Here is a 10,384-nt window from a genome sequence, read left to right on the forward strand (position 1 = left end):
AAACAATTCTATGCACACTTCTGTTTATCAATTATTTTTCTGGAGGTGAATTGCATCTGTCTTCAGAGGACCTTTGTAGTTGAGTTGAGTATTTATAATACTCAGTGTACTTAGTCATTCACAGTTATTCTTCAAATATTGTTTGAATATTATATGAGACTTTACTGTATACAGTATTCTCTTGGTTCTGTTCATTTAAATCTTTGTTATTTCGTGTAAAGGTTTCCACATTTTTCTAGTCATCTTATTCATCATTTCTTATAACACAGTAGTATTCCATGATAACCAAATACCATAATTTGTTTAGCCATTACCCAATTGATGGGCATCCTCCAATTTTTAGTTCTTTGTCACCATGAAAAAAAGCTGCTATAAATATTTTGGAACATATAAGTTCTTTTCCCCTCTCCTTGATCACCTTGAGAAATAGATCTAATAGAGATATTGCAAAACATATACACAGTTTTATAACTCTTTGAGCATATTTTCAGCTTTCCAAAATGGTTGGAGTTCACAGTTCCACCAACAGATATTAATGTCACAAGTTTTCTACATCCTCTTCAACATCTGTCATGTCCCCCTTCCTTTTCTATTATCTCAAAATTGTTTTAATTTGTATTTCTCTAACTAATAATAATTTAGAGCATTTTTTTCATATCATTATATCTGACTTTGATTTCATTGAAAAATTACCTGTTTGTAATTGTATCCTTTCACCATTTATCAATTCAGAATTACTTTTTATAAATTTGACAAAGTTTTCTATATATTTTAGACATGAGACCTTTATATGAGAAACTATAAAAAATTTCCTCCAATTTTTCGCTTTCCCTTCTGTTGGCAACATTGATTTTATTTAAAACCTTTAAAATTTAATTTTAATTTTAATGCAATTAGAATTATCCATTTCATATTTCACAATGCTTTCTATCTCTTGTTTATTCACAAATTCTTCTCCTAAACATAAGTTTTACAGGTAAAATGTACCATTTTAAAAAATATGTTCCATGCTTTTCTAATATATTTGTGATATTTCTCTTTACATTTAGGTCATTTTGGACTTAGCATGGTAAATGTGCTATCCTCTTTGTCTATACCCAGCTTCTTCTAGACTGCTTTCCAGTTTTCCCAGTAATTTGTACCAAATAGAAAATTATTTCCTAAAAGTTTAAATCTTTATATTTGTCAAAACCAAGGTTACTATAATCACTTATTGCCATTGTAGTCTATTATACAACTGTATGTTTTTACTGTTCCACTGATCCATCTTTTTATTTCTTAGCCAGTATCAGATAGTTTTGTGGTTACTGCCTTTTAATATAGTTTAAGATCTGGTACTGCTATACTTCCTTTCTTTACAATTTTTTTTGGAGTTAATTTCTTTAATATTCTTGATCTTTTGTTCTAAATGCACTTTGTTATTTTTTTCTAACTGAATAAAATAATTTTTGTAATTTAATTGAACTGACATTGAATAAGTAGATTGTCACTTTTATTATATTGATATTTATTTATATTTATATTTCTAATGTATGTATATCTCTCTATATATGATTTTATATATAGAATATATGTAATAAATATAAATATATTTATTATATTGACTCTGCCTATTCATTCATTAATATTTCTCCAGTTATTTAAGTCTGACTGTATTTGTATAAAAAGTATTTTACAATTATATTTATGTAGCTCCTGAATTTGTCTTAGCAGGTATATTCCCAGATATTTTATGCAGTTATTATAAATGGAACACTATTCCTTCTTGCAGGATTTTGTTGGTGATATATAAACATGCTATTTTGCTAAAATTGTTAATTATTTCAACTAGTCTTTTAGTTGAATCTCTAAGATCTTACAAGTATATCATCATATTGTCTACAAAAGAGATAGTTTTATTACCTCATTGTCCATTCTGATTCTTTCAATTTCTTTTTCTTATTTTATTGCTATTGCTAGCATTTCTAATCCAGTACTGAATAATAAATATTGGTGATAATGAGCATCTTTGTTTCACTCCTGGTCTTACTGAGAAGACTTCTAGCTTATATCCATTACAAATAATGCTTACTGATAGTTTCAAGCAGATACTAAGGAAAAATAATTTAAGAATAGTTGGACTCTTTGAAAACTATGATTTTAAAATCTTATGTTCTGTGTTTCAAGAAATCAAAAATGAAAAATTTCCAGATATATTAGAACCAGAGGGCAAAGAAAGAAAGGATCTATTAATCACCTCCAAAACAAAATCCTAAATGGAATAATCCCAGAAATGACATAGCCAAAATCCAGAGCTTCTTTGTTAAAGGAAAAAATGCTGCAAGCATTCAGTGAAAAGCAATTCAGGTACCAAGAAATCACAGTGAAGATCACATAAGACCTGATAACTTCTACTAAAAATCAAAGGAAATATTGGAATACAATGTTTCAAAAGACAAATGATATTAGGAATAATTTACCTGCAAAACTGAGTATAATCCTGTGGTAATGGGATTGGATGGGATGGAGAATAGATTTTTAATAGAATGTAGGAGTTTCAAACATCTCTGATAAAAAGATAAGAACAGGAAGTTTGAAATATAAACATGAAAATCAAGAGAAATCTGAAAAGGTCAATTTGAGCAATTATGAAGGCAAGTTGGTGGCGCAATGGGTTGAATTCCAGACCGGGTATCAGGAAGATCTGAGTTCAAATCCAGCGGATATTTACTACATGAATGACCCCAAGTTTCAGTTTTCTGATCTATAAAATAAACTGAGAAGGAAATGACAAATCACTACAGTAATCTTTGCCAAGAAAACCCCAAAAGGGGAACATTTTAAGATTCGGATGTGGCTGAAAATGATTATTGTATGTGGCACTAGCATTCTAATAGGGGAAGAAAAAAACAAATGTCCTTTCAAAACCTTAATATTTTCAATAGAGTATTGAAAGAATTAAGTAAGAAAAACAAAGAACCTGGGATTGGATTTTCTTATGACATTTTAAAAGGGGAAAGAAAAACTCAGGTTAAAAAGTACACAAATGTAGGAAAGAGGAGGGAAAAGGTAAAACTAGCTATATCTCATAATTAGGTTTCATGGGGATGGGGGAAGAATACAAATGTGGAGGAAGAGACAAACAGAGTGAGCATCAGATGAATACCACTCATTTCAAATGGACATATACATATATACAATTTGGTGGTATGAATTTCAACAGGGAAACAAGCAAGGATGGAGGTGGGGGATGAAGAGGAAGAATAATACCAGAAAGAGAACAGTCATAAGCAAAATAAACTTTCTGATCTTGCAGTGGCAATAAAAGAAAAGGAAAAGAAACAAGAGAAGAGAACCAAAGAAAAAAATCAAAGAGAATACCTACCTATTGGGGATTGGCTGGGCAAATTTCAGCACAAAGATATAATAGAATATTGTGTTACAAGAAATGACAGTTAACTTCACAGAATACATGGTGGTGTGAACTGATACAGAGTAAAATGAGAAGAGTACAAAGAACATTTTAGACAAGAACAATAACAATATAAAGACTTAAGAACTCTGATGAATGCAGTAATTAACCATGGCTCCAGAAGACTTCTGATGAAAAATCTTACCCCCTGAGCGAAGAAATGGATTCTAACACCCATACATTTTAGACTTTTTTTTGCTGGCTATGCTTATTTGTTACATGTTTTTCCCCTCTTGATTTTTAATTGAGGGGTTTGTGGGGAGAAAAAATATCAGCATAGTTAGCACTTGTTGAATAATCACTTGCTTGATTATTTTTTTTGTTTTGTTTTAATAATTTTTTATTATATATTTTTTATAATATTATCCCTTGTATTCATTTTTCCAAATTATCCCCCCCTCCCTCTACTCCTTCCCCCCGATGACAGGCAATCCCATATATTTTACATGTGTTACAATATAACCTAGATACAATACATGTGTGTAAATACCATTTTCTTGGTGCACAATAAGCATTAGATTCCGAAGGTACATGTAACCTGGGCAGACAGATATTAGTGCTAACAATTTACATTTATTTCCCAGTGTTTCTTCTCTGGGTGTAGCTACCTCTGTCCATCATTGATCAACTGGAAGTGAGTTGGTTTTTCTTTATGTTGAAGATTTCCACTACCATCAGAATACATCCTCATACAGTATTGTTGTTGAAGTGTACAGTGATCTTCTGGTTCTGCTCATTTCACTCAGCATCAGTTGATGTAAGTCTCTCCAGGCCTCTCTGTATTCCTCCTGCTGGTCATTTCTTACCGAGCAATAATATTCCATAACCTTCATATACCATAATTTACCCAACCATTCTCCAACTGATGGACATCCATTCATCTTCCAGTTTCTAGCTACAACAAAAAGAGCTGCCACAAACATTTTGGCACATATATGTGTCTTTCTGCTCTTTAGTATTTCTTTGGGATATAAGCCCAGTAGTAGCACTGCTGGGTCAAAGGGTATGCACAGTTTGATAACTTTTTGGGCATAGTTCCAAATTACTCTCCAGAATGGCTGGATTCACTTGCTTGTTTATTTTAAAGAATACATTCTTTTTTCAATTCCAGATTCTCTTTCTCTCTGAAAATCTCCTTCCTCACTCAATGATAAGGCAAGAAAAGCAAGACCTGTGATAAATAAGTCATCCTGCAAAATAAATTTCTGCATTAGCCATATCCCCACCACCCCATCCCAAATGCAAGAAATAGAGAAAAAAATTGCTTCAATTTGCATTCTGAGTCCATCAATTTTCTATCTATTTCATTTTGAATTCTTTGGAAATGTGACTGATCATTGCATTGATTAGAATTGCTAATTCTTTCATAGTTGATTAGCTTTACAATATTACTGTTCCATGTACATTGTAGTACTGATTCTTTTCACTTTGCATCAGTTCATATGTCTTTCTATATTTTTCTTCATCATTCTTCAGCTTCATAATTTCTATTACATTTATATACCATAACTTCTTCAGCTATTCTCCAATTCATGGGCATCCTTTCAGTTTCCAATTTATTGCCATCACCAAAAAAAGTTTCTTAAATATTTTTGTACATATGAGTTTTTATTCCCTTTCTTTTATCTTCTTGGAGTATAAACTGAGTACCAATATTGCTGTTTCAAAGAGTTGTTGTTTGTTCTTTGAAGAGAACCAGAGACATAAGGTGATGTCTTCCCGGGGGGATTGATTAGAATTCAAGTGAGTTAGAGTTATAGTCACTAAGCCTCACTTTCTCTTCCAGGGAAATCAAAATCCCAGTGGCAAGACAAAAATCAGAACGACTGATGATGGTTCAGGATATAGTAGATGGCCTTGGCATCTTCTAACCAAGTTCTAAGCACTCCACAAAACCTGCTTCAGTCACCTTCATGGCCATTGTAACAAATTGTTCTCATCCACCCATTTCATATGGGCAAGTCTTCACATCCTCCTAACTCATACAGATTTGAGTCTTATTGGATACTCTCAATGTGATTTAGCCTATCTGCTGAGACAGATTTCCTGGGGTATGGCCACTGTGCATGCTATAGCTTCTTGGAGTTCACAGTTGGGTAAAGGTGAATACCAAAAGTGGTTGACCAGCGCTGAAAAAAGGCTCAGCAAGCCCTCACTCTAGAGGTACTAGTCTTTCTTGAACACCTCATATACTATTCCAAAGAGTATACACAGTTTATCAGCCTTTTGGTCATAGTTCTAAATTGCTTTACAGAATAAATTGGATTAGTTCAGAGCTTTGTTAATAGTGCATTAATGTCCCTTCCAGTATTTGTCATTTTTCTTGTCATATTAGCAATATAATAGGTGTGGGGTAGTAGCTCATAATTGTTTTAATTTGCATTTCTCTAATCAATATTGATTTAGAGCATTCTTTCATATTACCATAGATAGCTTTCTACTCATTTAAATTTTATCTCTGAAAACAGGTTGAGAGGGTGGTCTACACCTAATTCCTGCCAAACTTTACAGTTTTCCCAGCATTTTGGGGGGTCAAATAATGCTTTCTTGTTCCAAAATCTTGCTTTGTCAAACATTAGATTACTATGTATATGTAATATATAGTCTATTCCACTGATCCTCCACTCTAATTCTTAGCCAGTACAGATTATATTAATGATTATTGCCTTATAATACAATATGAGATCTATACTGCTAAACATCTTTCCTTTACATTTTTTCCATTGATTCCCTCAGTATTCTTGATCTTTTGTTCCTCCAGATGAATTGTCGTTTTTTTTTGTTTTGTTTTGATTTGGTTTGGTTTTTTTTTTTTTGGTAGCTCTATAAAGCAATTTTTGGTATGGCATTAAATAAGTAAATTCATTTAAGTAGTACTGTCATTTTTATTACATTGATGCAGCCTCTTCATGAACAAATAATATTTCTCCAATTATTTAGATGTCTTTATCTGTTGAAGTGTTATGTAATTGTGTTCATATAGTTGCTGTGGGGGTCTTGGCAGGTTGTCTCCTAAATACTTTATGCTATCTGTTGTTATTTTAAATGGAATTTCTCCCTTTATCGCTTCCTTCTGGGTTTTGTTAGTAATATACAGAAATGTTAGACTTGTGTAGGCTTATTTTATACCCTGCAATTTTTCTGAAGTTATGAATGAATACTTGTTGAATGAATATTTTTTTAAAAATGCATAGAAGAGAACAGAAAGACATCCAGAAGGAAACACAATCCAAATAGCTTAAAAACAACTTGTGGGACTTATCATATACTTTTATTTTATTTTATTTTATTTTTGAGGCTGGGGTTGAGTGACTTGCCCAGGGTCACACAGCTAGGAAGTGTTAAGTGTCTGAGACCACATTTGAACTCGGATCCTCCTGAATTCAAGGCTGGTGCTCTATCCACTATCATATACTTTTAATAAATAAAATAAAGTAAATATATATATATATATATATACAATTCTCTTTTTGAGCTCTATTGTGCATTAGATCAAATGAGATAATATTTGTAAAAAGCTTATAGCACAATGCCCTGCAAATGGAGGCACTATAAAAATGTTTATTCCCTTCCCACCCAACTCTCCATAAGGAAAGGGGAAAGATAGAAGGACCCATACTCACATTTCAGAATAACTAGAATCACAGAACTACAGAAAATCAGTGCTTAAAATTCAACTAGGCCAGTCCCCATATTTTACAGATAAATAAACTGAGGATCACAGAGGAATTCCAAAGTTGGGATCATTAGTTTCTTGAATCTAGCCCCTCTATCCCAGCACAGACCCCCAGAAATGAACTCTAAAAGAGGACCTCCTCCCTGCTTTAGCTTGTGACCCTAGATAAGTTCCCTCCATTCTCATCTGTGAGTACCTCCCTCCAAAAATTACAGGGCATTGTTTCTATATATACAGAGGTATTACAGAAGATGGAGACACAGTCAGGAAGGCAAGAAGATGTGAGTTCAGATCCCATCTGGGACATATACTACCCGAATTCGTCAGCCTAAGCTGCTGTCTACCGCACTTTCTTTCCAGCCTGAGCTGGGGGAAGAGCAAGAAGCAGTTTGGGATGCACAGAACCACCTGCACGTCCTCGTATAACCTAGACAGGTTGCAGATGTAATGGAAGAACAGACTCTCCTTGCTTCCCAAAGCGGGGAGAGGCTGAGTTGGGAACCATAACTGTCTCCCCATCTGCCAGATGCACAGAATCACGGGAGGCTAACCCTTTTCCCACCGAGAGCTTGGTATACTCGTGTTTTTCAGTGACACATTAATCCTCTCCCCCTGAGCCTGGGAGGAGCCCAAAGGTACAGTTGGGGAGCCCACAGCTACTGCATCCTCAGCTCTGGCTCCGCCCCTGAGCCTTTCTAAGCTTTCATAGGTTGAATTCCCGTAGAAACTGACGAGAAAAATAAAGCAAAGAGATTCTGATTGGCCAAATCAAAAAACAATTTTTTTAAAGGGGAGGCGGGGTGGGGGAATAGGAGGGAACCTTGGAGAAAGGTGGAGATCGGGAATGGGGATGCGCAATTTTTCCCCAGTCACCGTGGTTTGCAGCCTCAGTCATCCTCCGCTCCTGACTCTCCCTCACACAATATAGCATCAATTTTCAGTTCTTGTCGGTCCTTTTCAATTCACTCCCTTCCTCCCCCCATCCTAGGGCGACTACCCTAGTTCAGGCTTTCATCTCCCCTCGCATTCCTATCATAATAAATACCTAATTGGTTTCCCAGCCTCAATTCAAATCCAATCCATTTTCCACCCAGTTGCCAAAATGATTTCCCTAAAGAATAGATCTGCTGTGTCACTTCTCTGTTCAAGAAGTTTACAATTATTTCAAGTATAAAATATAAATCTCCCTTTTTGCCTTTTTGTCATTGAAATTCCTTTGTAATCTGGCCCCCGAGCCAACCTTCTAGTCACATTATTTCTCTTCACCGCCTCCAGGTTTCGGCCCACCTGGTCTTCTTCCTTATACACCTCGTTCCATTCCCCAACTCTGAGCCTTTGTAAAGGGTGTCCCTCAGTCCCGAAATGCATCCCATATTCATTTTTCTCGTCCACCTCTTAGAATCTCTAGTTTCGTTCAAGGTTCTTTTATAGCAATGAGGCCTGTCTAGACTCCCTCCGGGTCCTCCCCCAAGTTCCATTTCCTTACTAATGATCTCGTCCTTGGTTGTTTTCTTCCTACAGAATATAAGCTTTTTGAGGCCTTTCTTTCTTTTTTCCTCCCTCTTTCCTTCCTCCCTCCCTCCCTCCCTTCCTTCCCTTCTTCCTTCCTCTCTCCTTCCCTTCTTCCTTCCTCTCTCCTTCCTTCCTTCTTTCTTTCCTCCTTCCTTCATTCTTCCTTCCCTTTTTCCTTCCTTTCTTACATTTTCCCTCCCTCTTCCCTTCCTTTTTTCCTTCTTCCTTCCCTCCTTTCCTCCTTCCCTTTCCCTCCCTCCCTCCTTTCCTCCTTCTCTCCCTTCCTTTCTCCCTCCCTCCCTCCTTCCCTTCCCTCCCTCCCTCCCTTCCTTCCTTCCTTCCTTCCTTCCTTCCTTCCTTCCTTCCTTCCTTCCTTCCTTCCTTCCTTCCTTCCTTCCTTCCTTCCTTCCTTCCTTCCTTCCTTCCTTCCTTCCTTCCTTCCTTCCTTCCTTCCTTCCTTCCTTCCTTCCTTCCTTCCTTCTTTTCCTTCCCCAGGATCTAGTACAGGATTTGACGTCCAATAAACAAGTTTAAAAAATATTTGTTGAATATTTTGCATGATTGCACTTATCAACTCTTAATCATCCTTTTTCAAATTGTTTATTGTCTCAGAAAGAGATGAGGTAAGGAAAGGAGAGAGAAAATTTGGAACTTAAATTGTTTTAAAAAAATAAGTATTAAAATTATCTTTACATGTAATTGGGGGAAATATTATTTTAAAATGCAAAATTAAAAAAGAGATGTTTGTTGGAGTAGAAAGTTGAGATTCTTTACTCAGAATTTCCTGTTCCTTGCCCCGTCATCTCCAAGACTGTGTCCGTTTGATGAAGAGTATATGGGAACTTATTTAACAGCTCTGTGCTTGAAAAGGTAGAAAAAGAGCTGGAAACTCAGGAGTTCCCTCTTTTAACTCTTCTGGTAAAATACAGTTGACTCTGATCTTCTGATATAGCTGGAGTCTATTCAAGCTTATTATTTTCCCTGACTCTTGGGTCATGGAACCACAGAACATAAAAATGAGAGAGATCTCAGAGGTCATCTAGTTCTTACTTCCCATCCCATTGAACAGATGAGAAGACTGATACCAAACATCACATAGTCGGTGGCAGAGACCTGCCAAGAATTTAGGTGTCCTGGATTATCTCACTCTCAGGTGTGGAAAGAGCACTGGATTTGATGAATTCTTGGATATATATTCTCATCCTGTGACTTAGTCACTGTTACTTAACCTCTCTATCTGCTTTAAAACAAGGATTGGACTACACAGTTTGTAAGGTCTAGTTCTAAAGCCTGTGATTCATTTCTCCTAGTTCTATGCTTTTCCCACCATAAAATGGTGTACAAGAAACCTAGAAAATGGAAAAGGAGGAAACCTTCTTTCAGAGTTGAAGAGAGAAAATCATTTCTTTAGAGCCCATTTGTGACACGTAGTCACAAACATGCATAGCCCTCATCCATATGTTGTAACACATTTCCACCACACACATGGCACACAGGTCACACTACCCATATGTCTACTCATACATACACACAAACATATGCATACACCTAGAACCATTTCTTGGCTCAGTGACGGCTGAGCCAAGGCTAAGGGTATAGCCTCTCAACTACAGCCAGTTGTGGGGCCCCTGACATATGGTGCAACAGATAGGAGGAGCTGAGGGTGACAAGCCCTGTTTAGTACTAGAGAGTGAGTTGACCTCTCAGGCTGAGCCTGAACCTGTTCTCTCGATATCTTTCTTGCC

Source organism: Sminthopsis crassicaudata, chromosome 4 (assembly GCF_048593235.1).
Source record: "Sminthopsis crassicaudata isolate SCR6 chromosome 4, ASM4859323v1, whole genome shotgun sequence".
NCBI classification, from domain to species: Eukaryota; Metazoa; Chordata; class Mammalia; order Dasyuromorphia; family Dasyuridae; genus Sminthopsis; species Sminthopsis crassicaudata.